General features: G+C 40.7%; 1 protein-coding gene across 2 annotated transcripts in view; it reads right to left on the reverse strand.

Annotated features, from left to right (window-relative positions):
- The window catches only part of LOC118401446 (AT-rich interactive domain-containing protein 3A-like), a 63,994-nt gene extending 38,935 nt beyond the window's left edge, over positions 1-25,059 (reverse strand). Inside the window, exon 1 of one of the 2 annotated variants that reach the window (XM_035798952.2) lies at positions 24,858-25,058. The gene's annotated coding sequence lies outside the window, so the exon portion shown is untranslated. Of the gene's footprint in view, positions 1-24,857 lie in introns of both variants that reach the window. The other variant, XM_052475161.1, reaches the window with a different exon arrangement.
- Positions 25,060-27,118: the final 2,059 nt, after the last annotated feature.

Raw genomic sequence — 27,118 nt, forward strand, 5'->3', positions numbered from 1 at the left:
AGATGGAGGCAGGGCTTTCTCCTATAGAGCTCAATTTTTATGGAATGGTCTGCCTACCCATGTGAGAGACGCAGACTCGGTCTCAACCTTTAAGTCTTTATTGAAGACTCATCTCTTCAGTAGGTCCTATGATTGAGTGTAGTCTGGCCCAGGAGTTTGAAGGTGAACGGAAAGGCACTGGAGCAACGAATCACCCTTGCTGTCTCTGCCTGGCCGGTTCCCCTCTCTCCACTGGGATTCTCTGCCTCTAACCCGATTACAGGGGCTGAGTCACTGGCTTACTGGTGCTCTTCCATGCCGTCCCTAGGAGGGTTGTGTCACTTGAGTTGGTTGAGTCACTGACTTGGTCTTCTTGTCTGGGTTGGCGCCCCCCTTCTTGGGTTGTGCCGTGGGGGAGATCTTTGTGGGCTATACTCTGCCTTGTTTCAGGATGGTAAGTTGGTGTTTGAAGATATCACTCTAGTGGTGTGGGGGCTGTGCTTTAGCAAAGTGGGTGGGCTTATATCCTGCCTGTTTGGCCCTGTCCGGGGGAATCATCGGATGGGGCCACAGTGTCTCCTGACCCTGACCTGTTCACCGGAAGTGCTACCTGCTGTTTTCAACTCTCTAGAGACAGCAGGACCGGTAGAGATACTCTCAATGATCAGCTATGAATAGCCAACTGACCTGTTCCACCCTCGACAACTACTGTGATTATTATTATTTGACCATGCTGGTCATTTATGAACATTTGAACATCTTGGCCATGTTCTGTTATAATCTCCACCTGGCACAGCCAGAAGAGTACTGGCCACCTCTCATAGCCTGGTTCCTCTCTCGGTTTCTTCCTAGGTTTTGGCCTTTCTAGGGAGTTATTCCTAGCCACTGTGCTTCTACACCTGCATTGCTTGCTGTTTGGGGTCTTTATTTAAGATTAGTCATAAGGTTAGCAGTGTGGTTAAGGTTAGGTTTAAAATCAGATTAAGAAGATAAATTGTAAAAATAGGCAGGGTTTATTACTTTGTGGCTGTGGTAACTAGTGACAACCCACAGTCAGATCCTGACCAAGGCTCCATTCCACCTACAGTATGTCACTATCAGCAGGCCGGGATTCCCCCATGTCTCAGACTAAAAGAGTGATGTAGTGATTTTCTTATTTTTTTGGCAGGAGAAACAGAAAATGCTTCCATGCCAGGAAGACACTTAGGAATTTGGGTTTTGGCAAAGCAACAGATGAAAACAAGCAAACTCACAACACTTTCCCCTTAAAACTTCTTAAGGAAGTAGCAGAATACAGTTCCCTGGCAGGAACATCACTCAGCGGAGTTTCAGAGCGCCAGCTATAGTTTTTGATAAAACTCAAACTGTCATTAAACTTTCATTAAAATACACATTCAAGGTAGTGAATTAAAGCTACACTCGTTGTGAATCCATCCACCAAGTCAGATTTGTAAAATGATTTTCGGCGAAAGCATGAGAAGCTATTATCTGATAGCATGTCCCCCAAAATACTGCAACGTCACCTAACGACAGATTTTGCGGTAGCCGGGGCTACCCAAAACGCTACCCAAAACGCAGAAATAAAATATAAAACATTCATTACCTTTGACGAGCTTCTTTCTTGACACTCCTAGATGTCCCATAAACAACATTTTGGGTCTTTTTTCGATTAAATCGATCCATATATAGCCTAGATATCGATCTATGAAGACTGTGTGAACAACGAAAAAAATAGCGTTTTCTAATGTAACGTCATTTTTTTAAATTAAAAAAGTTGACGATAAACTTTCACAAAACACTTCGAAATACTTTTGTAATGCAACTTTAGGTATTAGTAAATGTTAATAAGCAATCAAATTGATCACGAGGCGATGTATATTCTTTAGCTGTCCGTCTGGAAATAATGTCCGGGTAAATCTCAACCAAAATATCCGGTCGGAGACCTGAACAAATGGCTTGTCTCTTCTTCGTTTGACCAAGAAAAAAATCGTAGGCAAATGACAAGACTGTTGACATCGTGTGGAAGCTGTAGGTATTGCAACCTCAGCCCCATTTAATGTGGTTCGCCTTTAACAATGGGTTGAAGTGGCGGATGGATATATTTTTCCATTTTCAGTGATCAGATTTTCCTGCACTTTTCCATGAAACCCACGTTCTGTTATAGTCACAGCCGTGATTTAACCAGTTTTAGAAACGTCTGAGTGTTTTCTATCCACACATACTAATCATATGCATATACTATATTCCTGGCATGAGTAGCAGGGCGCTGAAATGTTGCGCGATTTTTAACAAAAAGCTGCGAAAATTCGCAACAGCCTTAATAGGTTTTAAAATGTCAAGGAAACTAGAGGAGTGAAGTTTACAGGCAGGCAGGTGGGAACCAGACACACACAATAGTAATAGAAGATGACATACGATATTAAACGTATAGAAGACAACAGGAGCCCGCATGTCCATTTATAGTAGCAAATCTGAGCAACAAGATTATGACAGTATGATCACTACAAATAAAGCTCTCAGTTCAAGCCTAGAGTATTTGACAGAATCTTATTTTAAAACAAATACTTATTTCATTGGCCTTGTGGTTACCGTTACTTCTTGACATAACTCTGAGCAGGCTTATTCAAATTGGTTACTTCGGGGTGGTTAGAGCATTAGGCCATTAACCGAAAGGTTGTTGGATCGAATCCCCCGAGCTGACAAGATAAATATCTGTTGTTCTGCCCCTGAACAAGGCAGTTAACCCACTGTTCCCTGGTATGCCGTCATTGTAAATAAGAATTTGTTCTTAACTGTTAAATAAAAAAAGACTTATCTGCTATGAATTTTTTGAAAATATCATGGGATGTAATTCAGCAAAGTTAAGTGGATTTAGATAGGACTGTCAACCTTTGCGATATGAGAAACCAATTACACTTTTGTGCAGCAAAACCCCAGCTTCAATCTTCAACATACAATACTTCTTCTTCTTCTTTTTTAGCACGCTACTCGGCCTACACCGTTTAAGCTAGAAACGCTGTTCAAGCATTATAATGTGCGGAATGGTCTCACTCGAGTTGCTTGTAGACAACCTTTAATATATTTGATACTTTTTACGTTATTCATTTTTTTTTTTTTTGTCCTCCATCTGCTTGTTATGGCATTTCCTCAAAATTCTAAAGCTCTCTATTGTGACATCATCACTTCCAACTGACATTCTCTGTAAATGCAATAATACAACTTTTGACACAAATCAGCTACTTTGACCACTTTGCAACAACTTAGAAAAAAGTTTGAGCGTTTACATCATCGTCTACTTCTCTGCTACTCAAATCTGCCGTTTGAACCAAAAAATATGTATATATTTGTTTCATTAATGTTTATTCAAGAGCACATAATGAACTTGTACCATAAATACACAATATATCTTTGCTGTTTTTACAAAAAATCTTTCAAGAGTCCAAATAAGAATACAATTTGTATAAAGCCACAGAAAAATAACAGAAAAAAAAATGACAGAATAAGACCAGTACGATATGTACTGACCAGACACCTTCATACCTTTGCTGCCTATGTTGCAAGATTGATGTAATTCTCTCCAAGTTAGCAAGTTCCCCGTATAGACCTAACAAACATATCTTTTGAGGGTGCATGATTATTTTTCCGGCATTTTGTTACACATTTATTTCCTTTCTGCTACTGAAAGATAATCTATCAATTTAAATGGAGAGGATTGGAGTATATCCACAGGAACAATACCAAGAAGGAGATGACATGGGTCTAGTTGAATAATAATACCTGTGATGTCCTGAATAACATGGAGAATTTCAGACCAAAAATACTTGGACCAAAAATTATATTCTGATAAAAGTTACAGCTGTTTGAGTAACCACAACAACATTTTCTGTAACTTTTTTGCAAACAACTGTCGTTTTGACCACTACCCCAACAATTTAGACAAAAAGTTAGAGGGTATGAAATCTTCCTCTACTTCTCTGCTATTCATATCTGTTTGCGGAACCAAAACATTCACTACAGATCTTAAGGTACAGCTGTTTTAGTAACTGTATTACTAAAACACATTTTCTGCCAAATTTTTTCAAACAACCACCATTTTGACAACTAACCTAACAAGTCAGATAAAAACAATCAGAGGTATGAAATCTTGCCCTACTTCTCTGCTTGTCAATCTGAAAAACGGATTAGGAGTAGTGTCTACCAATCTGTAGATAGAGCTGTTTTAGTAAACCATCAACAACTCTCTTTCTAGCTGTAGTAAATCATGTCAGAAGCTAGCAGATTAATTATTTACCAACAACAGCTGCAAATTCCAATAAGCCTGTAATCGAACACACAAATGCTGATGCGCCAGATACACAACTACTCTAAAGAATGCCAGTTTTATTGCTTCTTAAATCAGAACAACAGTTTTCAGCATACTTGAAAAAGGGGTTTCTAATGATCAATTAGCCTTTTAAAATGATAAACTTGGATTAACTAACACAACGTGGCATTGGAACACATGAGTGATGGTTGCTGACAATGGGCCTAAGTACGCCTATGTAGATATTCCCTTAAAAATCTGCAGTTTCCAGCTACAATAGTCATTTACAACATTAACCATGTCCACACTGTATTTCTGATAAATTTGATGTTATTTTAATGGACAAAAAAAAGGTTTTCTTTCAAAAACAAGGACATGTGTACGTGACCCCAAACTTTTGAACAGTAGTATTCATCATGTTTTGAAGTTCACTTTCCTTGCTTTGTCTAACAACACTATCATGAATCTAGCAAATTCGTTTTTTGGGTCAGAGTGCAGTATTTATTTCATATTAAAGCACAAATTTACTGTATGTTAGCATGTTTCCTCACACTTGCTTGAGCCAGAAGAGAGTAGTGTTGTCAAGGCTACTGTTGCCTAGCAATGCTTGACTGCTGGAATGAATGTCTTTCATTGCTATTCAAATTCTCATGATTTGTCAATCTGTTTCAGACCAAACAAGCTAGTGTTAAGATTAAGAATACTTTCCCAGTCTGGACGACCTGGAACGATAAAGAGAACATTTCTAATGCTTACTAGCTTCATCCTCCTGTTCCAGGATCATGCTCCGTGCTCTAAATAACTCAACTGGCTAGTTCAAGTTATCTTTATTGTTCCAATTGGGAAATTTGTTCTGCAGTCAGGGTAAAAAACAACAACAAACATTAAAAACAGTGACGACCATACAACTGATATACACATAACATGAAACAGAGAGACGGATAAAAAGGAGCAATCATTGTGCAAAATTGCAGCAATAGACATTTCATTTCATGTACAGATTCAGAAAGTTCATGGTATGTGGGATAAAATAGTTATTGTATCTGTTGCTATTGAGTTTGGGAAGTCTAAAACGATGACCTCAGGGGAGAAGCTCAAAATGGTCAAGGAGGGGGTGATCAGGACAGTCTAGGATACTGTTAACTCTCCTCACCACCTGCGTTCTGAATGTCTCTGAGTGCTGTGCCTGTTGCACACCGATGATCTTGCTGGCCACCTTAACCACCCTGTCCAAACTATTTTTGTTGCAAACATTAAGATTGCCAAACCACGCCACCATCGAGAACATCAATACGGATTAAATAAAACTCCTGTAAAACAGTTTGCTTGTCTCTAAAGAGAAGAATGGGCTGTACCCCTCCGATTGGATAAAGCGGATTAGGAATAGCTCCAACCAATAAAAAGTTACAGCTGTTTGTCGGAGTTTAGAGTGAAAGTTGCTAGCTGACGTCTCTGTGTCATCATTGAGCAGCCTAAACGGAGCCGTTGCTATGGATACATTGTAGGATTGTAGGATTTTTAATGAATTTATTTGCAAATTATGGTGGAAAATAAGTATTTGGTCAATAACAAAAGTTTATCTCAATGCTTTGTTATATACCCTTTGTTGGCAATGACAGAGGTCAAACATTTTCTGTAAATCTTCACAAGGTTTTCACACACTGTTGCTGGTATTTTGGCCCACTCCTCCATGCAGATCTCCTCTAGATCTCCTCTAGAGCAATGATGTTTTGGGGCTGTTGCTGGGCAACACAGACTTTCAACTCCCTCCAAAGATTTTCTATGGGGTTGAGATCTGGAGACTGGCTAGGCCACTCCAGGACCTTGAAATGCTTCTTACGAAGCCACTCCTTCGTTGCCCGGGCAGTGTGTTTGGGATCATTGTCATGCTGAAAGACCCAGCCACATTTCATCTTCAATGCCCTTGCTGATGGAAGGAGGTTTTCACTCAAAATCTCACGATACATGGCCCCATTCATTCTTTCCTTTACACGGATCAGTCATCCTGGTCCCTTTGCAGAAAAACAGCCCCAAAGCATGATGTTTCCACCCCCATGCTTCACAGTAGGTATGGTGTTCTTTGGATGGAACTCAGCATTCTTTGTCCTCCAAACACGACAAGTTGAGTTTTTACCAAAAAGTTATATTTTGGATTCATCTGACCATATGACATTCTCCCAATCTTCTTCTGGATCATCCAAATGAGTGCTACGGGGCGGTAGTCGTTTAGCTCAGTTACCTTAGCTTTCTTGGGAACAGGAACAATGGTGGCCCTCTTGAAGCATGTGGGAACAACAGACTGGGATAGGGATTGATTGAATATGTCTGTAAACACACCAGCCAGCTGGTCTGCGCATGCTCTGAGGGCGCGGCTGGGGATGCCTTCTGGGCCTGCAGCCTTGCGAGGGTTGACACGTTTAAATGTTTTCCTCACGTCGGCTGTAGTGAAGGAGAGTCCGCATGCTTTAGTTGCGGGCAGTGTCAGTGGCACTGTATTGTCCTCAAAGCGGGCAAAAAAGTTATTTAGTCTGCCTGGGAGCAAGACATCCTGGTCCGCGACAGTGCTGGTTTTCTTTTTGTAATCCGTGATTGACTGTAGACCCTGCCACATACCTCTTGTGTCTGAGCCGTTGAATTGAGATTCTATTTTGTCTCTAGACTGACGCTTAGCTTGTTTGATTGCCTTGCGGAGGGAATAGTTACACTGTTTGTATTCGGTCATGTTTCCAGTCACCTTGCCCTGATTAAAAGCAGTAGTTCGCGCTTTCAGTTTCATGCGAATGCTGCCATCAATCCACGGTTTCTGGTTTGGGAATGTTTTAATCGTTGCTATGGGAACGACATCTTCAACGCACATTCTAATGAATTCGCACACCAAATCAGCGTATTCGTCAATGTTGTCTTCTGACGCAATACAGAACATACCCCAGTCCACGTGATGGAAGCAGTCTTGGAGTGTGGAATCAGCTTGAACCAGCGTTGAACAGACCTCAGCGCGGGAGCTTCTTGTTTTAGTTTCTGTCTGTAGGCAGGGATCAACAAAATTGAGTCGTGGTCAGCTTTTCCGAAAGGAGGGCGGGCAGGGCCTTATATGCGTTGCGGAAGTTGGAATAGCAATGATCCAATGTTTTTCCCGCCCTGGTTGCGCAATCGATATGCTGATAAAATTTAGGGAGTCTTGTTTTCAGATTAGCCTTGTTAAAATCCCCAGCTACAATGAATGCAGCCTCCGGATATATGGATTCCAGTTTGCAAAGAGTCAAATAAAGTTCGTTCAGAGCCATCGATGTGTCTGCTTGGGGGGGGGAATATATACGGCTGTGATTATAATCGAAGAGAATTCCCTTGGTAGATAATGCGGTCTACATTTGATTGTGAGGAATTCTAAATCAGGTGAACAGAAGGACATGAGTTCCTGTATGTTGTTTTGGCCACACCACGTCCCGTTAACCATAAAGCATACGCCCCCGCCCCTCTTCTTACCAGAAAGATGTTTGTTTCTGTCGGCGCGATGCGTGGAGAAACCAGCTGGCTGCACCGTCTCTGATAGCGTCTCTCCAGTGAGCCATGTTTCCGTGAAGCAAAGAACGTTACAGTCTCTGATGTCCCTCTGGAATGCTACCCTTGCTCGGATTTCATCAACCTTGTTGTCAAGAGACTGGACATTGGCGAGGAGAATGCTAGGGAGTGGTGCACGATGTGCCCGCCTCCGGAGTCTGACCAGAAGACCGCTTCGTTTTCCCCTTTTTCGAAGTCATTTATTGGGGTCGCCAGCTGGGATCCATTCCGTTGTCCTGGATGAAAGGCAGAACAAGGGGTCCGCTTCGCGAAAGTCATATTCTTGGATTACTGATGGTGAGTTGACGCTGCTCTTATGTTCAGTAGTTCTTCTCGACTGTATGTAATGAAACCTAAGATGACCTGGGGTACCAATGTAAGAAATAACATGTAAAAAAAATAATTTAAAAAACGCATAGTTTCCTAGGAACGCGAAGCGAGGCGGCCATCTCTGTCGGCGCGGAAGTAATACAGGTAACGAGTGGAGGACTTCGTAAAGAAGAAGTTACAGGTCTGTGAGAGCCAGAAATCTTGCGTGTTTGTAGGTGACCAAATACTTATTTTTCACCATAATTTGCAAATAAATTCATAAAAAATCCTACAATGTGATTTTCTGGATTTTCCCCCTCATTTTGTCTGTCATAGTTGAAGTGTACCTATGATGAAAATTACAGGCCTCTCTCATCTTTTTAAGTGGGAGAACTTGCACAATTGGTGGCTGACTAACTACTTTTTTCCCCCACTGTATGTCCAGCGTAAGAAACAATGCCTTTTTTTGCAACTTTTTAAAATCATAATCGCACACCTCATGTAGCCTTGCCTATATGCCTATATGTTTTAATAAGGTTTGTATCACAACTAAAGTGGCCAAATAACTTCTTAAAATTAAGCACATTAATCTGCTTTACAAGGGGTGTAGAGCCTAACTGACATACATAAGCAGCGTGTGAATTTCAAGTTTGGGGAACATAATTTTCACCATAAAAATGCACCTTTATAATAAAAGCATTACATGCATAATTGCATTTGCGGTCACTTTTGATAATGGTGTTTTCCGCTAATGGAACATTTGTGCTTATAGCCTACTAACATGTGTGCATTGCTGCACTTATACTGTGAAGAAATAGCCTAATAGTTTATCAACATTTTAACCTAAACGTTCTGAACTGTTGCATCAGCCACATTGCACAAAAAAAGTTTTTTTTTATGCTAGTGGTTGTATTCACTTGGGATCTATCGCATCCCACAACTGTCACAGACTATGTTTGGAATATTTATTTCTAGGACAGAATAGGTCGACTTTTGTACTATGGTGGATAGTAGATTGACATAGGCTAGTGGTTTTGCTGTTCGTTAGGCCTACTCATCTTGTTGGCTGACGAAAAGTAAAATGTGGACAGTTCTTCCAATATCTTCAACATATACCTAGAATTTGGATAAGGACACGTGCAGTTGCATCCCCGATGTGTCTGTCTTCACTTGTAGCCTGCGAGAAAGACCCGATCACGTGACAGAGAGCCATGTGAGTGAGAGTAGCTTCGGAATGCGCAGCACTCAGGGCCGCAAAAGGCATGGATTTTTTTTAGGGTGCATTACAGCCAGACGGGATGCCGCCGTGAAATTCAAGGCATATTAAGTGCTTGTCAAATTATGAATGAGAGACTATTGAAGTGTGTACAGCCTGCGCAAAAAAAACAAAGCAGGGCTCATGCCTTTCAAGCAACTTTTTTCAAATCATCATTAGAGTCTCATCATTCAGCCTTACAATGTATTCAAAATCAAAACATATAGCCCAACGTTTGTAGAACAACTAAAGTTACACGCTGACTAAACCGGACACGCGCGTGAGCCTGCGTGCTCCATCGCGCGCATGTTGATTTTGTACCCCAAAACCAGACACGATTAGGACACGCAGGTTGAAATATCAAAACAAACTCTGGACCAATTATATTAATTTGGAGACAGGTCGAAAATAATTAAACAATTATGGCAATTTAACTAGCTAGCTTGCTGTTGCTAGCTAATTTGTCCTGGGATATAGACATTGAGTTGTTATTTTACCTGAAATGCACAAGGTCCTCTACTCCGACAATTAATCCACAGATGAGAAAGGAATTTGGTTTACCGTTTTGTCATCTCTCCTCCTTCCTCAGGCTTCTTTTTGACTTCTTTGGACTTTATATGGCGGTTGGCAACCAACTTTACTGTGCATTACTACAAAGGACTGGAGTGTGGATGTCAGTTCACTTTTTAATCACACATGTGAGTATATGCTCCTAAAGACCAACGAGGAGATGGGAGAGGCCGGACTTGCAGAGTGTTGAGCGTCACAAATAGAACCTATTTCTATTTTAGCGCCTGGCCACGCAGATGCTAAAGAGGCGCCCATTGTGGTCTGCATTTTAAATTAGGAACTCGAAATTAAGTATATACGAGTACCTATTTCTTTGTTAATCACTCAACACAGAATAGATTCGTTCAATTGTATTCTGTATACTATAAAATAATGCCACTGAATTATAAGCAAATCTTGTTTGCTTAATGAACTAGTGTATCCCACAGCCATTTGGCATAGCCACATCAGGACCTAACATAAGGACAACTCAGAGTATGCTATTCTTTTCTTCTGAAATAGACTACATTTTCTTCATATCATGCTTCTTTAGACCCGTCTAAAATAAATAATGGATTTATTGTGAAGGTGTAGGCTAATTACATGCATTTATAAGACATGGATTTATGTGTGGAAGCCAGGAGATGCTTAATTAACGGTCAATTACCGTGAGACCGACAGTTATTTGCTTGATAATCACCGGCTGATGAAATTTTGTGACCACCACAGCCCTACTTCTGACCACAACCACAGACCACAATTAACAACCACAACTTCTGACCACAACCATACAACTTCTGAATACAACCACACAGTTGCTTACCACATCTAGTGACCACAACCACATAACTTTCGACCACACAACTACTGACCAACTCAACTGCTGACCACAACCTCTGACCACAACTACACAATTACTGACAACACAACTTCTGAACACAACCAAACAACTGCTTACCACATCTAGTGACCACAACCACACAACAACTGACCACAACACAACCACATAACTTCTGACTACACAACTACTGACCACAACCACACAACTGCTGACCACATTGAGTGAACACAACCACACATCTACTGACCACAACCACACAACTTTTGACCATACAACTTCTGAACACAACCACACAACTTCTGACCACATCGAGTGACCACAACAACTTATGACCATAACCACAAATACTGACCACAACTACTGACCCCTACTGAACAAACAACAGACACCAAACCAACTTTCACATGTTCAGGTTATCCTAACTTAAAATTCTGATTTTAAAAAAATCAACTATAACTATATTATTTTGCATACATTTCAATAAAATAACCCACCAACAGTAACTCTTGAACCATTCAAGCTAGATACAGCGAACCAACTTTATGTTCAGGCTATCCTAACTTTTGATCGACCTTCTTTTTCAACTATAACCAGTCACCAGAAATACTACTGCAGACACTACCACTACGATAAAGTTTTACTTAGATACTTTAATATTTAAAGCAAAAAAGTTTCAAAGTAAAATGTTTTAAACTTCTACCACTACCACAAAAACACTTTAAAGAGCTTTAGCAAGCCCCACAACTTCACTTTTAAAGTTAATCTATTTATTATTATAATTTTTGGGTGGGTGTTTATAATTTGTCCTATTTCACACAAGTAGAACTGTAATTTCACTGTAGAGATAGAGGTAGATAGCCTAGCACTTAAGAGCAGTGGGCCAGTAACCGAAAGGTCGCAAATTCAAATCCCCAAGCTGACTAGGTAAAAAAATCTGTCCATGTGCCCTTGAGCAAGGTACTTAACCCTAATTCCTGTAAATTGCCCTGGATAAGAATGACTAAAATGTAAATGTAAGATTGGACAGTAACAATATTTTTACACATGTCATTTCTAGAGTTGGCACAACAGCTAAAACTGATATAAACTCAACCACATTAAGATATTTACGTGTCTATAAAAACACAACGAGCTTCAATGCCATACAACACTCCTTCTGTGGCAACCAACTGCTCTTAAACGCTAGTAAAACCAAATGCATGCTTTTCAACCGTTGCTGCCCGCAACCGTCCGCCCGACTAGCATCACCACCCTGGACGTTCCGACCTAGAATATGTGGACAACTATAAATACCTAGGTGTTTGGCTAGACTGTAAACTCTCCTTCCAGACTCATATTAAACATCTCCAATCCAAAATCAAATCTAGAATCGGCTTTCTATTTCGCAACAAAGCCTCCTTCACTCACGCCGCCAAACTTACCCTAGTAAAACTGACTATCCTACCGATCCTCGACTACGGCGAGATCGTCTACAAAATAGCTTCCAACACTCTACTCAGCAAACTGGATGCAGTCTATCACAGTGCCATCCGTTTTGTTACCAAATCACCTTCTACAACCCACCACTGCGATCTGTATGCTCTAGTCTGCTGGCCCTCGCTACATACTCGTCGCCAGGTCATCTATAAGTCTATGCTAGGTAAAGCTCCGCCTTATCTCAGTTCACTGATCACGATAACAACACCCAACCGTAGCACACGTTCCAGCAGGTATATCTCACCGATCACCCCCAAAGCCAACACCTCATTTGGCCGCCTTTCCTTCCAGTTCTCTGCTGCCAGTGACTGAAACTAATTGCAAAAATCGCTGAAGTTGGAGACTTTTATTTCCCTCACCAACTTTAAACATCTGCTATCTGAGCAGCTAACCGATCGCTGCAGCTGTACATAGTCCATCGGTAAATAGCCCACCCAAATAGCCCACCTACCTCATCCCCATACTGTTTTTATTTTAATTAATTTGCTGCTCTTTTGCAAACCAGTATCTCTACTTGCACATACTCATCTGCTCATTTATCACTAAATTGTAATTATTCACTCCTATGGCTTATTTATTGCCTACCCCCTCATGCCTTTTGCACACACTGTATATAGACTTTATTTTTTCTACTGGGTCATTGACTTGTTTATTGTGTTATTGGCTTGTTTACTCCATGTGTAACTCTGTGTTGTTGTCTGTGTCACACTGCTTTGCTTTATCTTGGCCAGGTCGCAGTTGCAAATGAGAACTTGTTCTCAACTAGCCTACCTGGTTAAATAAAGGTGAGAAAAAAATAAAAGAAATTTAGACAGCAAACATAAGAACCTGATTTTTTCCTATATCTTGCCTGTGTTTTCATAAACAAGTAAGCTGTTAGGTGAGTGTACTTTCACTGTGCCTGGAAAGAGACCGTCGAAGAGAACTATTGGATGAATCATAGTTTAAAGACATAGATCAGTTGCCAGTTTAAACTGGTTTTAGATACTGTTATGTAATGACAAGGATGAAGACGTTCTCGCTGTTCTAAATTGCCCTTGTTTTATTACTTTTTCATAAAATGTCTGCAGATTGATGCTGGGAATGTTGTCAGCACAAATATGTAATATATATCATTCCAGAATTTGTGTCATGTGTTTAAAAACTTCTTATGGCTGCAATCCCGTTAACGGGATAATTTTCATCAACAACCGCTCATTTGCAAAGCGCCACATTCAAATAATATTACAAAAAATATTTATATTCATGAAATCACAAGTGCAATATAGAAAAACACAGCCTTTTGTTAATCCACCTGTCGTGTCAGATTTTGAAAATATGCTTTACAGCGTAAGCAAACCAAGCGTTTGTGTAAGTTTATCGATCGCTCAACAAAACATTATGAACACCTAGGATCAAAGTAGCTTGGTCACGAAAATCAGAAAAGCAATCAAATTAATCGTTTACCTTTGATGATTGTCGGATGTTTTCACTCACGAGACTCCCAGTTACACAATAAATGTTCCTTTTGTTCCATAAAGATTATTTTTAGATCCAAAATACCTCAGTTTGTTTGGCGCGTTATGTTCAGAAATCCACAGGAAAGGGCGGTCACGACAACGCAGACGAAAATTCCAAATAGTATTCATAATGTCCACAGAAACATGTCAAACGTTTTTTATAACCAATCCTCTGGTTGTTTTTAAAATATATAATCGATAATATATCAACCGCAACTGTCTTTTTCAGTAGGAGAGGGAAAGGCAATGGCTGCCCAAACTCTGTTGCGCATACAAAACGCTGCTGGCACCCAGCCATACAATGACGCGATGTTATGTTTCTTGCTCATTTTTCGAAATAAAAGCCTGAAACTATGTCTAAAGACTGTTGACACCTCGAGGAAGCGATAGGAAAAGGAATCTGGTTGATATCCCTTTAAATGGAGCAAAGGCAGGCTATGGAACATGGAGTTTCCAAAATAGAGGCCACTTACTTCCTGGTTTGATTTTCCTCAGGGTTTCGCCTGCAATATCAGTTCTGTTACACTCACAGACAATATTTTGACAGTTTTTGAAACTTTAGAGTGTTTTCTATCCAAAACTAATAATAATATGCATATATTAGCAACTGAGACTGAGGAGCAGGACGTTTACTTTGGGCAACTTATTCATCCAAGCTACTCAATACTGCCCCCCAGCCATTAGAAGATTTAAGTGGAAATACTGAATAATTCTGTTATAACACCAAATTTACAGTTGAAGACGGAAGTTTACATACACTTAGGTTGGAGTAATTAAAACTAGTTTTTCAACCACTCCACAAATTTCTTGTTAACAAACTATAGTTTTGGCAAGTCGGTTAGGACATCTAAGTACTTTTTCCAACAACTGTTTACAGACAGATTATTTCACTGTATCACAATTCCAGTGGGTCAGAAGTTTACATACACTAAGTTGACTGTGCCTTTAAACAGCTTGAAAAATTCCAGAAAATTATGTCATGGTGTAAGAAGCTTCTGACATCATTTGAGTCAATTGGAGGTGTACCTGTGGATGAATTTCAAGGCCTACCTTCAAACTCACTGGCTCTTTGCTTGACATCATGGGAAAATCAAAAGAAATCAACCAATACTTCAGAAAAAACATTGTAGACCACAAGTCTGGTTCATCCTTGGGAGAACTTTCCAAATGCCTGAAGGTACCACGTTCATCTGTACAAACAATAGTATGCAAGTATAAATACCATAGGACCACTCAGACATCATACCGCTCAGGAAGGAGACACGTTCTGTCTCCTAGAGAAGAAGTACTTTGGTACGAAAAGTGCAAATCAATCCCAGAACAACAGCAAAGGACCTTGTGAAGATGCTGGAGGCAACAGGTACAAACGTATCGATATCCACAGAAAAACGAGTCCTATAGTGGGGCAAAAAAGTATTTAGTCAGCCACCAATTGTGCAAGTTCTCCCACTTAAAAAGATGAGGCCTGTCATTTTTTTTTCATAGATACACTTCAACTATGACAGACAAAATTAGGGGAAAAAATCCAGAAAATCACATTGTAGGATTTTTTATGAATTTATTTGCACTATGGCCAAGACCAAAGAGATGTCAAAGGACACCAGATACAACATTGTAGAAAGTAACCAGTTACACACAGGTGGATTGTATTTATCATCATTAGTCATTTAGGTCAACATTGGATCATTCAGAGATCCTCACTGAACTTCTGGAGAGAGTTTTCACGCCCAATTTTCCATTTTTGATTTGTTAAAAAAGTTTGAAATATCCAATAAATGTCGTTCCACTTCATGATTGTGTCCCACTTGTTGTTGATTCTTCACAAAAAAATACAGTTTTATATCTTTATGTTTGAAGCCTGAAATGTGGCAAAAGGTCGCTAAGTTCAAGGGGGCCGAATACTTTCGCAAGGCACTGTATGTTGGAAAATTTTCTTCGTAGACTAGGTTATAGAAACCCCATGAAGGGAAAATTCTAGTATCATGTATTAACCTAAACCAATTTATGTTACATTGAACTGGGTGAATAGAATATCAATGTCAGTCATTTAATATGCTGTAATAGAAATAAGGCCATACTCATGAAAACAACTAAATTGTTTTCACTCATCTTAAACGGCTCTGACCGCCACTGATTTATAGCCTACTGTAATTCAGCATCCCATACACATCCCTTTTCCAATGGAGGGCCATTTTCCTTATTTGACTGCAATGAGGCCTCTTTAAGAAAAGGGGGATTTGCTCAGTGATTGGACCTCTGTGGATTATAAACGTATGGTAGGAGATCAAGTTCAGGTCTTAAAACCCCGATGTCTTTGCATAATGAATGCAGTCTAATGAATAACATGCCTTGTTAAGGCAGAGTTTACGTTACTGCTGGCCACTGTTGTTGTATACATGAAATTATGTTTGGAATGTGCTCAGAGTCCAAGCTGGGCTCACCAAGGGAGCGCTTTTGTAGTATAACTGAAATTGTGAGTAGGAAACAAGCAGGTACTGATGGTTTTACATGTGCCATTTATTATAAACTCAGCAAAAAAAGAAACGTCCTCACTGTCAACTGCATTTATTTTCAGCAAACTTAACGTGTAAATATTTGTATGACCATAACAAGATTCAACAACTGAGACATAAACTGAACAAATTCCACATACATGTGACTAACAGAAATGTAATAATGTGTCCCTGAACAAAGAAGGGGTCAAAATCAAAAGTAACAGTCATTAGATGGTGTGGCCACCAGCTGCATTAAGTACTGCAGTGCATCTCCTCCTCATGGACTGCACCAGATTTGCCAATTCTTGCTGTGAGATGTTACCCCACTTTTCCACCAAGGCACCTGCAAGTTCCCGGACATTTCTGGGGGGAATGGCCCTAGCCCTCACCCTCCGATCCAACAGGTCCCAGATGTGCTCAATGGGATTGAGATCCGGGCTCTTCGCTGGTCATGGCATAACACTGACATTCCTGTCTTGCAGGAAATCACGCACAGAACAAGCAGTATGGCTGGTGGCATTGTCATGCTGTAGAGTCATGTCAGGATGAGCCTGCAGGAAGGGTACCACATGAGGGAGGAGGATGTCTTCCCTGTAACGCACAGCGTTGAGATTGCCTGAAATGACAACAAGCTCAGTCCGATGATGCTGTGACACACCGCCCCAGAACAGGCGGACCCTCCACCTCCAAATCGATCCCGCTCCAGAGTACAGGCCTCTGTATGGACATTGCAATTTATTGCCCTGGCCACATCTGCAGTCCTCGTGCCTCCTTGCAGCATGCCTAAGGCACGTTCACGCAGATGAGCAGGGATCCTGGGCATCTTTCTTTTGCCGTTTTTCAGAGTCCATTGAAAGGACTCCATTTTCATAACTGTGACCTTAATTGCTTGTAAGCTGTTAGTATCTTAACGACCGTTCCACAGGTGCATGTTCATTAATTGTTTATGGTTCATTGAAACAGTGTGGGAAACAGTGTTTAAATCCTTTACAATGAGGATCTGTGAAGTTATTTGGATTTTTATGAACTATTTTTGAAAGACAGGGTACTGAAAAGGGATGTTTGTACATAGTGCAGTTTAGAGATAATGGCTTTTTTCTAGAAAGCAGAGGAGTTAGCTGATCTTTCCATTGTGGAAAATATTCCTGGCTCCTCCCTTTATTTCTGCACATTGTGTCTTGAATGCTCAATATACAGTTGAAGTCGGAAGTTTACATAAACCTTAGCCAAATACATTTCAACTCAGTTTTTCACAATTCCTGACATTTAATCCAAGTAACAATTCCCTGTCTTAGGTCAGTTAGGATCACCACTTTATTTTAAGAATATGAAATGTCAGAGTAATAGTGGAGAAAATGTATTTATTTCAGCTTGTATTTCACATTCCCAGTGGGTCAGAAGTTTACATACACTCAATTAGTATTTGGTAGCATTGCCTTTAAATTGTTTAACTTGGGTCAAACATTTCGGGTAGCCTTCCACACGCTTCCCACAATAAGTTGGGTGAATTTTGGCCCATTCCTCCTGACAGAGCTGGTGTAACTGAGTCAGGTTTGTAGGCCTCCTTGCTCGCACACGCTTTTTCAGTTCTGCCCACAAATTTTCTATAGGATTGAGGTCAGGGCCTTGTGATGGCAACTCCAATACCTTGACTTTGTTGTCCTTAAGTCATTTTGCCACAACTTTGGAAGTATGCTTGGGATCATTGTCCATTTGGAAGACCCATTTGTGACCAAGCTTTAATTTCCTGACTGATGTCTTGAGATGTTGCTTCAATATATCCACACAATTTCTCTCCCTCATGATGCCATCTATTTTGTGAAGTGCACTAGTCCCTCCCGCAGCAAAGCACCCCCACAACATGCTGCTGCCACCCCTGTGCTTCACGGTTGGCAAGGTGCTTGCAAGCCTCCCTTTTTTTCCTCCAAATATAACGATGTTCATTATGGCCAAACAGTTATATTTTTGTTTCATCAGACCAGAGAACATTTCTCCAAAAAGTACAATCTTTGTCCCCATGTGCAGTTGCGAACCGTAGCCTGGCTTTTGTAATGGTGATTTTGGAGCAGTAGCTTCTTCCTTGCTGAGCAGCCTTTCAGGTTATGTCGATATACAGTGGGGCAAAAAAGTATTTAGTCAGCCACCAATTGTGCAAGTTCTCCCACTTAAAAACATGAGAGAGGCCTGTCATTTTCATCATAGGTACACTTCAACTATGACAGTCAAAATTAGGGAAAAAAATCCAGAAAATCACATTGTAGGATTTTTAATGAATTTATTTGCAAATTATGGTGGAAAATAAGTATTTGGTCAATAACAAAAGTTTATCTCAATACTTTGTTATATACCCTTTGTTGGCAATGACAGAGGTCAAACGTTTTCTGTAAGTCTTCACAAGGTTTTCACACACTGTTGCTGGTATTTTGGCCCATTCCTCCATGCAGATCTCCTCTAGAGCAGTGATGTTTTGGGGCTGTTGCTGGGCAACACAGACTTTTAACTCCCTCCAAATATTTTCTATGGGGTTGAGATCTGGAGACTGTCTAGGCCACTCCAGGACCTTGAAAAGCTTCTTACGAAGCCACTCCTTCGTTGCCCGGGCGGTGTGTTTGGGATCATTGCCATGCTGAAATACCCAGCCACGTTTAATCTTCAATGCCCTTGCTGATGGAAGGAGGTTTTCACTCAAAATCTCACGATACATGGCCCCATTCATTCTTTCCTTTACACGGATCAGTCGTCCTGGTCCCTTTGCAGAAAAACAGCCCCAAAGCAGGATGTTTCCACCCCCATGCTTCACAGTAGGTATGGTGTTCTTTGGATGCAATTCAGCATTCTTTGTCCTCCAAACACGACAAGTTGAGTTTTTACCAAAAAGTTATATTTTGGTTTCATCTGACCATATGACATTCTCCCAATCTTCTTCTGGATCATCCAACTGCTCTCTAGCAAACTTCAGACGGGCCTGGACATGTACTGGCTTAAGCAGGGGGACACGTCTGGCACTGCAGGATTTGAGTCCCTGGCGGCGTAGTGTGTTACTGATGGTAGGCTTTGTTACTTTGGTCCCAGCTCTCTGCAGGTCATTCACTAGGTCCCCCCCGTGTGGTTCTGGGATTTTTGCTCACCGTTCTTGTGATCATTTTGACCCCACGGGGTGAGATCTTGCGTGGAGCCCCAGATCGAGGGAGATTATCAGTGGTCTTGTATGTCTTCCATTTCCTAATAATTGCTCCCACAGTTGATTTCTTCAAACCAAGCTGCTTACCTATTGCAGATTCAGTCTTCCCAGCCTGGTGCAGGTCTACAATTTTGTTTCTGGTGTCCTTCGACAGCTCTTTGGTCTTGGCCATAGTGGAGTTTGGAGTGTGACTGTTTGAGGTTGTGGACAGGTGTATTTTATATTGATAACAAGTTCAAACAGGGGCCATTAATACAGGTAACGAGTGGAGGACAGAGGAGCCTCTTAAAGAAGAAGTTACAGGTCTGTGAGAGCCAGAAATCTTGCTTGTTTGTAGGTGACCAAATACTTATTTCCCACCATAATTGTCAAATAAATTAATGAAAAATCCTACAATGTGATTTTTAATTTTTTTTTGTCTGTCATAGTTGAAGTGTCTCATCTTTTTAGGTGGGCGAACTTGTACAATTGGTGGGTGACTAAATACTTTTTTGCCCCACTGTACATTGTATTCCTTCTATGCGCTCTCCTCCTCTCACCTTGTCCTTTCGTTTGTGGACTTCAATGCACAACACATCAGCTTCTGCTAAATGAATTGCCTCTCTGAGCACATTGAAATTCTCTGAATCTGAATGTGACCATTCAAAAAAAACTTTCCAAGCCGAACAATATCAGAACCGCTACATACAGCCTACATCGTTGTCACTATATTAGCTAAAGTAACATCATAGTCAACAGAACTAACGTGTTAGTAAACCCACTACAATCATGCAGTAACTTTACAGTGTATAGTCAGTAAGCAGTTTATAATGGCTTCTTCTTCATTTTTGAAGAAATTGATTTGTTCAAAACTGTTCAACTATTGTCTTTCTCTCTCTTTGAGTCAACTACTTACCACATTTTATGCACTGCAGTGTCAGCTAACTGTAGCTCATGCATTCAGTACAAAGGATAATTCTCTACTCCTTTGATTGGGTGGACAACATGTCAGTTCATGCTGCAACTTCCTCTGGAAGTTGTCATAATTACTGTGAAAGTCTATGGAAGGCATGAGCCTCCTAGATTTTGGACTGATGTCAATGTACCCAGAGGAGGACGGAAACTTGCTGTCCTACACCATGGTGCAGAGTGCACTACAGAGTGCGGTTGAGGCTACTGTAGACCTTCATTGCAAAACAGTGTTTTAATCAATTATTTGGTGATGTGATTGTATTTAGTGTAGTTTTATCTAAAAAGGAGAACTCTCTAAATGTTTAAAAATACACTGCTCAAAAAAATAAAGGGAACACTTAAACAACACAAAGTAAGTCCAAGTCAATCACACTTCTGTGAAATCAAACTGTCCACTTAGGAAGCAACACTGATTGACAATAAATCTCACATGCTGTTGTGCAAATGGAATAGACAACAGGTGGAAATTATAGGCATTTAGCAAGACACCCCCAATAAAGGAGTGATTCTGCAGGTGGTGACCAGACAACTTCTCAATTCTTATGCTTCCTGGCTGATGTTTTGGTCACTTTTGAATGCTGGCGGTGCTTTCACTCTAATGGTAGCATGAGACGGAGTCTACAACCCACACAAGTGGCTCAGGTAGTGCAGCTCATCCAGGATGGTACATCAATGCGAGCTGTGGCAAGAAGGTTTGCTGTGTCTGTCAGCGTAGTGTCCAGAGCATGGAGGCGCTACCAGGACACAGGCCAGTACATCAGGAGACGTGGAGGAGGCCGTAGGAGGGCAACATCCCAGCAGCAGGACGGCTACCTCCGCCTTTGTGCAAGGAGGAACACTGCCAGAGCCCTGCAAAATGACCTCCAGCAGGCCACAAATGTGTCTGCTCAAACGGTCAGAAACAGACTCCATGAGGGTGGTATGAGGGCCCGACGTCCACAGGTGGGGGTTGTGCTTGCAGCCCAACACCGTGCAGGACGTTTGGCATTTGCCAGAGAACACCAAGATTGGCAAATTCTCCACTGGCGCCCTGTGCTCTTCACAGATGAAAGAAAGCAGATTCACACTGAGCATGTGACAGACGTGACAGAGTCTGGAGACGCCGTGGAGAACGTTCTGCTGCCTGCAACATCCTCCAGAATGACCGGTTTGGCGGTGGGTCAGTCATGGTGTGGGATGGCATTTCTTTGGGGGGGCGCACAGCCCTTCATGTGCTCGCCAGAGGTAGCCTGACTACCATTAGGTACCGAGATGAGATCCTCAGACCCCATGTGAGACCATATGCTGGTGCGGTTGGCCCTGGGTTCCTCCTAATGCAAGACAATGCTAGACCTCATGTGGCTGGAGTGTGTCAGCAGTTCCTGCAAGAGGAAGGCATTGATGCTATGGACTGGCCCGCCCGTTGCCCAGACCTGAATCCAATTGAGCACATCTGGGACATCATGTCTCACTCCATCCACCAACGCCACGCTGCACCACAGACTGTCCAAGAGTTGGCGGATGCTTTAGTCCAGGTCTGGGAGGAGATTCGCCACCTCATCAGGAGCATGCCCAGGCGTTGTAGGGAGGTCATACAGGCACATGGAGGCCACAAACACTACTGAGCCTCATTTGGACTTGTTTTAAGGACATTACATCAACGTTGGATCAGCCTGTAGTGTGGTTTTCCACTTTAATTTTGAGTGACTCCAAATCCAGACCTCCATGTGTTGATAAATTTGATTTCCATTGATCATTTTTGTGTGATTTTGTTGGCAGCACATTCAACTATGTAAAGAAAAAAGTATTTTATAAGAATATTTCATTCATTCAGATCTAGGATGTGTTATTTTAGTGTTCCCTTTATTTTTTTGAGCAGTGTATATATTTTTAATTAAATTCACTGAGCAGGATGGTCCTGCCCTTGTTCCTCTGAGGAGCCTCCACTGCAATATGGACAGGCACAAAGTGATCCACTATGGTTTCATCAGGGCCAGCTCCAGTCTCTTATGGTCCCAGGCAGATATCGTTAACATGGCAATTTAATTTGTACCTTTATTTAACTAGGCAAGTCAGTTAAGAACAAATTATTATTTTCAATGATGGCCGAGGAACAGTGGGTTTACTGCCTGTTTAGGGGCAGAATGACAGATTTGTACCTTGTCAGCTCGGGGATTAGAACTTGCATACTTTCGGTTACTAGTCCAATGCTCTAACCACTAGGCTACCCAATGGGTAGAATTGCAGTAAATAAGATTTTTCTCTCTGCCCCTTGCAAAATAAGTAGAGTTGCATGAAATGTGTCATAAAATTGCACTAAAATATAAAATAATTTGCCATGCTGTCCAAACTTTTCAAGTAGAGATACTGCCTTGGAAGCTGGGTATGATAGGGAGAGAAAAGTCTGTTTTGGATTGATATTTGTCTGGTTAATATGAAATTAAGACATATTAATAACCAGTTATTCAAATCAGCTCTGTACCGCATCGACGTGCGCCGCCCAAATGTTATAAAATGGGCACCATATAGCTCCGCATTGACATGATTGGTTGACGACAAGTGGGGGCGGGAGGTCCAGTATAAACACAAACTCCCTTTCTTGAAAACTTCTACACAACACCTCTGCTCATCAAAGCCCAAGAAGTATAAATGCCCTGACTTCTGCAGAGCCCCTATCGCAGTAAAAGTTGTATGGCAACTGAAGAGATCAAATTGACCATGTGTAACGGATGTGAAACGGCTAGCTTAGTTAGCGGTGTGCGCTAAATAGCGTTTCAATCGGTTACATCACTTGCTCTGAGACCTTGAAGTAGTAGTTGCTCTGCAAGGGCCGCGGATTTTGTGGAGCGATGGGTAACGATGCTTCGAGGGTGACTGTTGTCGTTGTGTGCAGAAGGTCCCTGGTTCGCGCCTGGGTATGGGCGAGGGGACGGTTTAAAAATTATACTGTTACATTGATGCTGTTGACCCGGATTACTGGTTGCTGCGGAAAAAGGAGGAAGGTCAAAAGGGGGGTGAGTGTAACGGATGTGAAACGGCTAGCTTAGTTAGCGGTGTGCGCTAAATAGCGTTTCAATCAGTTACGTCACTTGCTCTGAGACCTTGAAGTAGTAGTTCCCCTTGCTCTGCAAGGGCCGTGGCTTTTGTGGAGCGATGGGTAACGATGCTTCGTGGGTGACTGTTGTCGTTGTGTGTAGAAGGTCCCTGGTTCACGCGAGGGGACGGACGTAAAGTTATTCTGTTACACATGCAAAACCTTTTACGTGACGCTCCTCATTCCCTTTCAACTTTTATATATTTACAAAAAGTCAATTCAAAGGCTATGCTGAAAAGGACCAATTAATTAATTATATGCAATCCATCTAATGTAATTCAACTGATAAATATAATAGGTATATCGTTGTTTATGTTTATAACTTTCATGAAACGAATATATGCCCACATATGATCATCATATGCTTTTCAAGAAATGAGCAACTAAAATTATGTATTTATCAGTCGAGTTGTGGCTACTCTGTAGCCTACTCAAATGACTCACTAAACAAATAGGCTATATTGTCTTAAATGTGGTGGACAACATCAACACAAAAAGCAGGTCAATTGAACGCTTGACAGTTGTATTTAATTTGACTTCAGGAAACGTAAATACCGTTTCCAGAATCTTTTGGCAACTTCCCAATTCCTACACCCAATGTGAGCAACAGGTGGCCAAACATAGCACACTAAGCTACGATACAACATATAATAGCTTTCTATATATTATTATATAGCTTATTATTATTATAGCTTCTATATATTATTATTAGTGATGTACTTTACTATTTGCAAATGCAAAATCAACCCAAATTCTAAACGATAATTTAATTACTTGGCACATCGCCACATATGCGGTGTGAGGTGTTGCAGAGGCTCCCCTGGTAGTGGGCTTTTTAGGACTACTACTGAGAGTGGTGTTCTTACTGGCGCTTTTACAGCCGCCAAAGCATCACCCAGGTGGACGATCCAGCCTACCTACAGAGGAGCTGTGAACATCGAAAACGAGGTGCCGGATGGAGAGCTCCGTGGCCTGTCTGTCAGATGTCTCTAACTCCCTGCGTACTGTACTATCAATGCTCCATCCGCTGAAGATTGTACCTTTCCGCACAGCCCATCATCTAAAACTGTGGAAGACCATCGACCAAGAACTGCCAGATCCTCCTACTTTTGTTTTGTTAAATAGTTTTCTGGTTGTTTTGTTTTTTAAAGCGACTTTGAGATTCAACGTGTAATGAAAAGCGATATATAAATAAACATATTCTTAAATATCAAAAGGGGCATGTACACATTGGGCTGTATCCGATTAGTCAAGTTGAATCAGACATGATATCGTATCTTAATTATCCCAGGAACATATAAAACATAATTAGGCAGGATAAGACTCCTGCTTGTATAATGAATTCAGACCGAGCGTGCGACTCGCAATAAGATAAAAAAAATACTTACCAAATCAGCTTCCGTTTTATTTTTGCATTCTTGGGAACCGGAAGAAATATTCCTGATTTCCTCCTGAATCTAAGGCGTTCTGGAGGTTAACGATTGTATATTTCATATATAGTAGTAAACTGATATCAATTGATTGTGGTATTTCTATTACGTTGCACACATCTAATCCGATTTCAATGTATGGCTTGATTCACAGGTTACATTGTATCTTGACTAATTTAAGGCGTGCTCACGGTCGTAGAGTCAAATCATTGGTTGACAAACAGCAATCAGATGCAAATTACCTCTGAATCATTGGGGGCCAACCTATACATACAAAGGGAATGTCGGCAAATGTAAATATATGTGCAGTCAGTGTGGGGGAAAATAATGGCATTGTATTATAATAGCTTCTAAGCTTCATGTTGGTGAAATATGTATGAGATGTTGAAACGTGTGTTCTATACCTCGAGGAAGAGGTATAGGTATTATATAGGTATTTTCTCCCTAAGCACATCTCAACGTAAGAAACTTGGCAGATTGTCCCTTGACATTATAATGAAAGACTACCTACCCCATTTGAGCTTTTGGCGAGGTTCCCTTATGTAGTGAGTGATTCCTTTTCACCCTACATCAGGTGGGTGGTGCCAATATTCTGCTGCTGGGGTCTGCAACTGGCGGCCCATGAGCCAAAACCAGCCCCACAAGCGATTTATTTTGTTTTGTAGATTTTATATATATATATATATAAAGACTAAAATCACCAGGAATTCAGCTAAAAATTATGTTTAATTAAGGAAATGTGTTGCCAAGTATTCCCACGAATAAAAAAAGAGATGTGATCGTGTCTCAATTTTCAAATACAATTTCTTTCTGGGCTTAGTTGTGGTCAATTTGCAATGTTCAAATTATTATAATTATGTTCTGGCCCTCGACCATCTGCTCTGACTAAAATTGGCCTGGGGCTGAATCTAGTTGCCTACTCTGCCCTACTGACTACTGTATGCTCATAGCACACAAAATAAGCAAACTGAATGAAGATTATGAGACCACGCGTCCTAATTATCGATTATAAATTTTGCCAACTCTTTTGCTTTTTCCCCTCATCAAAATTGCCATGTAATAAATGTTATGGTGGAATTTCCTTGGGAAATAAAATTACGTAATTATTATGACATAATTCATCATTATTAGCACCATCATTAATGCATAACAGTTATAAGCCGAAACCTTGCGTTTCTGCATCAGTTACTTGTATCAAGGGGTAGCCTATGCATTTTAATCACACAGCAAAGGTCAGCAACAATGCAGCTATATGTTATTATAAACACCAATTAATAAACAGAATCTAATTGAAGCCTAATTTAATTCTAAACAGTATCAACACTTTACCTATTACATATTTGGCTGCATTTAATAAATAAAAAAACCAAATAATTTATTGTAGTTTACTAGTTTCTTATAACACATTAACTGACGCATTACTAACATTAGGCTGCCATCTAGTGGATAGATGCATGAATCATGCCGGCTCTCAAAATAGTATACTCTACTGTAACTCGCAAACAATTTAGTTAGCTATTGCAATGATCACCATCATAAAATATTATGTTTATTTTCACAATTCAAAACAGGAGTAATTACTGCAAGTAATTGCCCAACTGTCACAGGTGTGACTGTGCACCTAGGCTCCTGGCTAAAACATACTATGTTTAAGTGAACATTTAGTTAAACATACACCCTGAGTTTGTGCTTTCTTTGTCATTATTTATAAACTTGACACAATTTAAAGATATACTGTAAAAGCCCATTCACGTTTGGATGTTGCAGCAGATCATTTTATTTTGATCCAAGATCTATTGACTAATTGCTCAAAGTTTTAGTTTAGTTCAGGGTTGTAAATTGGCAAAAACAAGTTTAGTCTTTCACATTGTGGTACCCAACTCAGAGAAATGAGGTATTGCATTCTTGTGGCATATTATGTGGACATTTCCTTACATTTGAAGCTCAATTACATTCCACATTTCCTGTTATGTAATACATTCTTTAAAGATCCCGTGCAATCACTTTTTTATTACATATTAAGTGTCCATCAAGCAGTAACATTAAATGTAAAAATTGTCAGGGAGTCACACTGCGTCATCATACTGCTCCATCATTGCTACTACCATTTGTCCATTTAACATTCCAACTGCAAAATTAAGGGATATACTGTACATTTTAAGATGTTCATGAAATACTGTCTGAATCGACGATTAAATAATCAAGTCATTTAAGAGTCA

The sequence above is a fragment of the Oncorhynchus keta genome, chromosome 22 (genome assembly GCF_023373465.1).
Source record: "Oncorhynchus keta strain PuntledgeMale-10-30-2019 chromosome 22, Oket_V2, whole genome shotgun sequence".
NCBI lineage: Eukaryota > Metazoa > Chordata > Actinopteri > Salmoniformes > Salmonidae > Oncorhynchus > Oncorhynchus keta.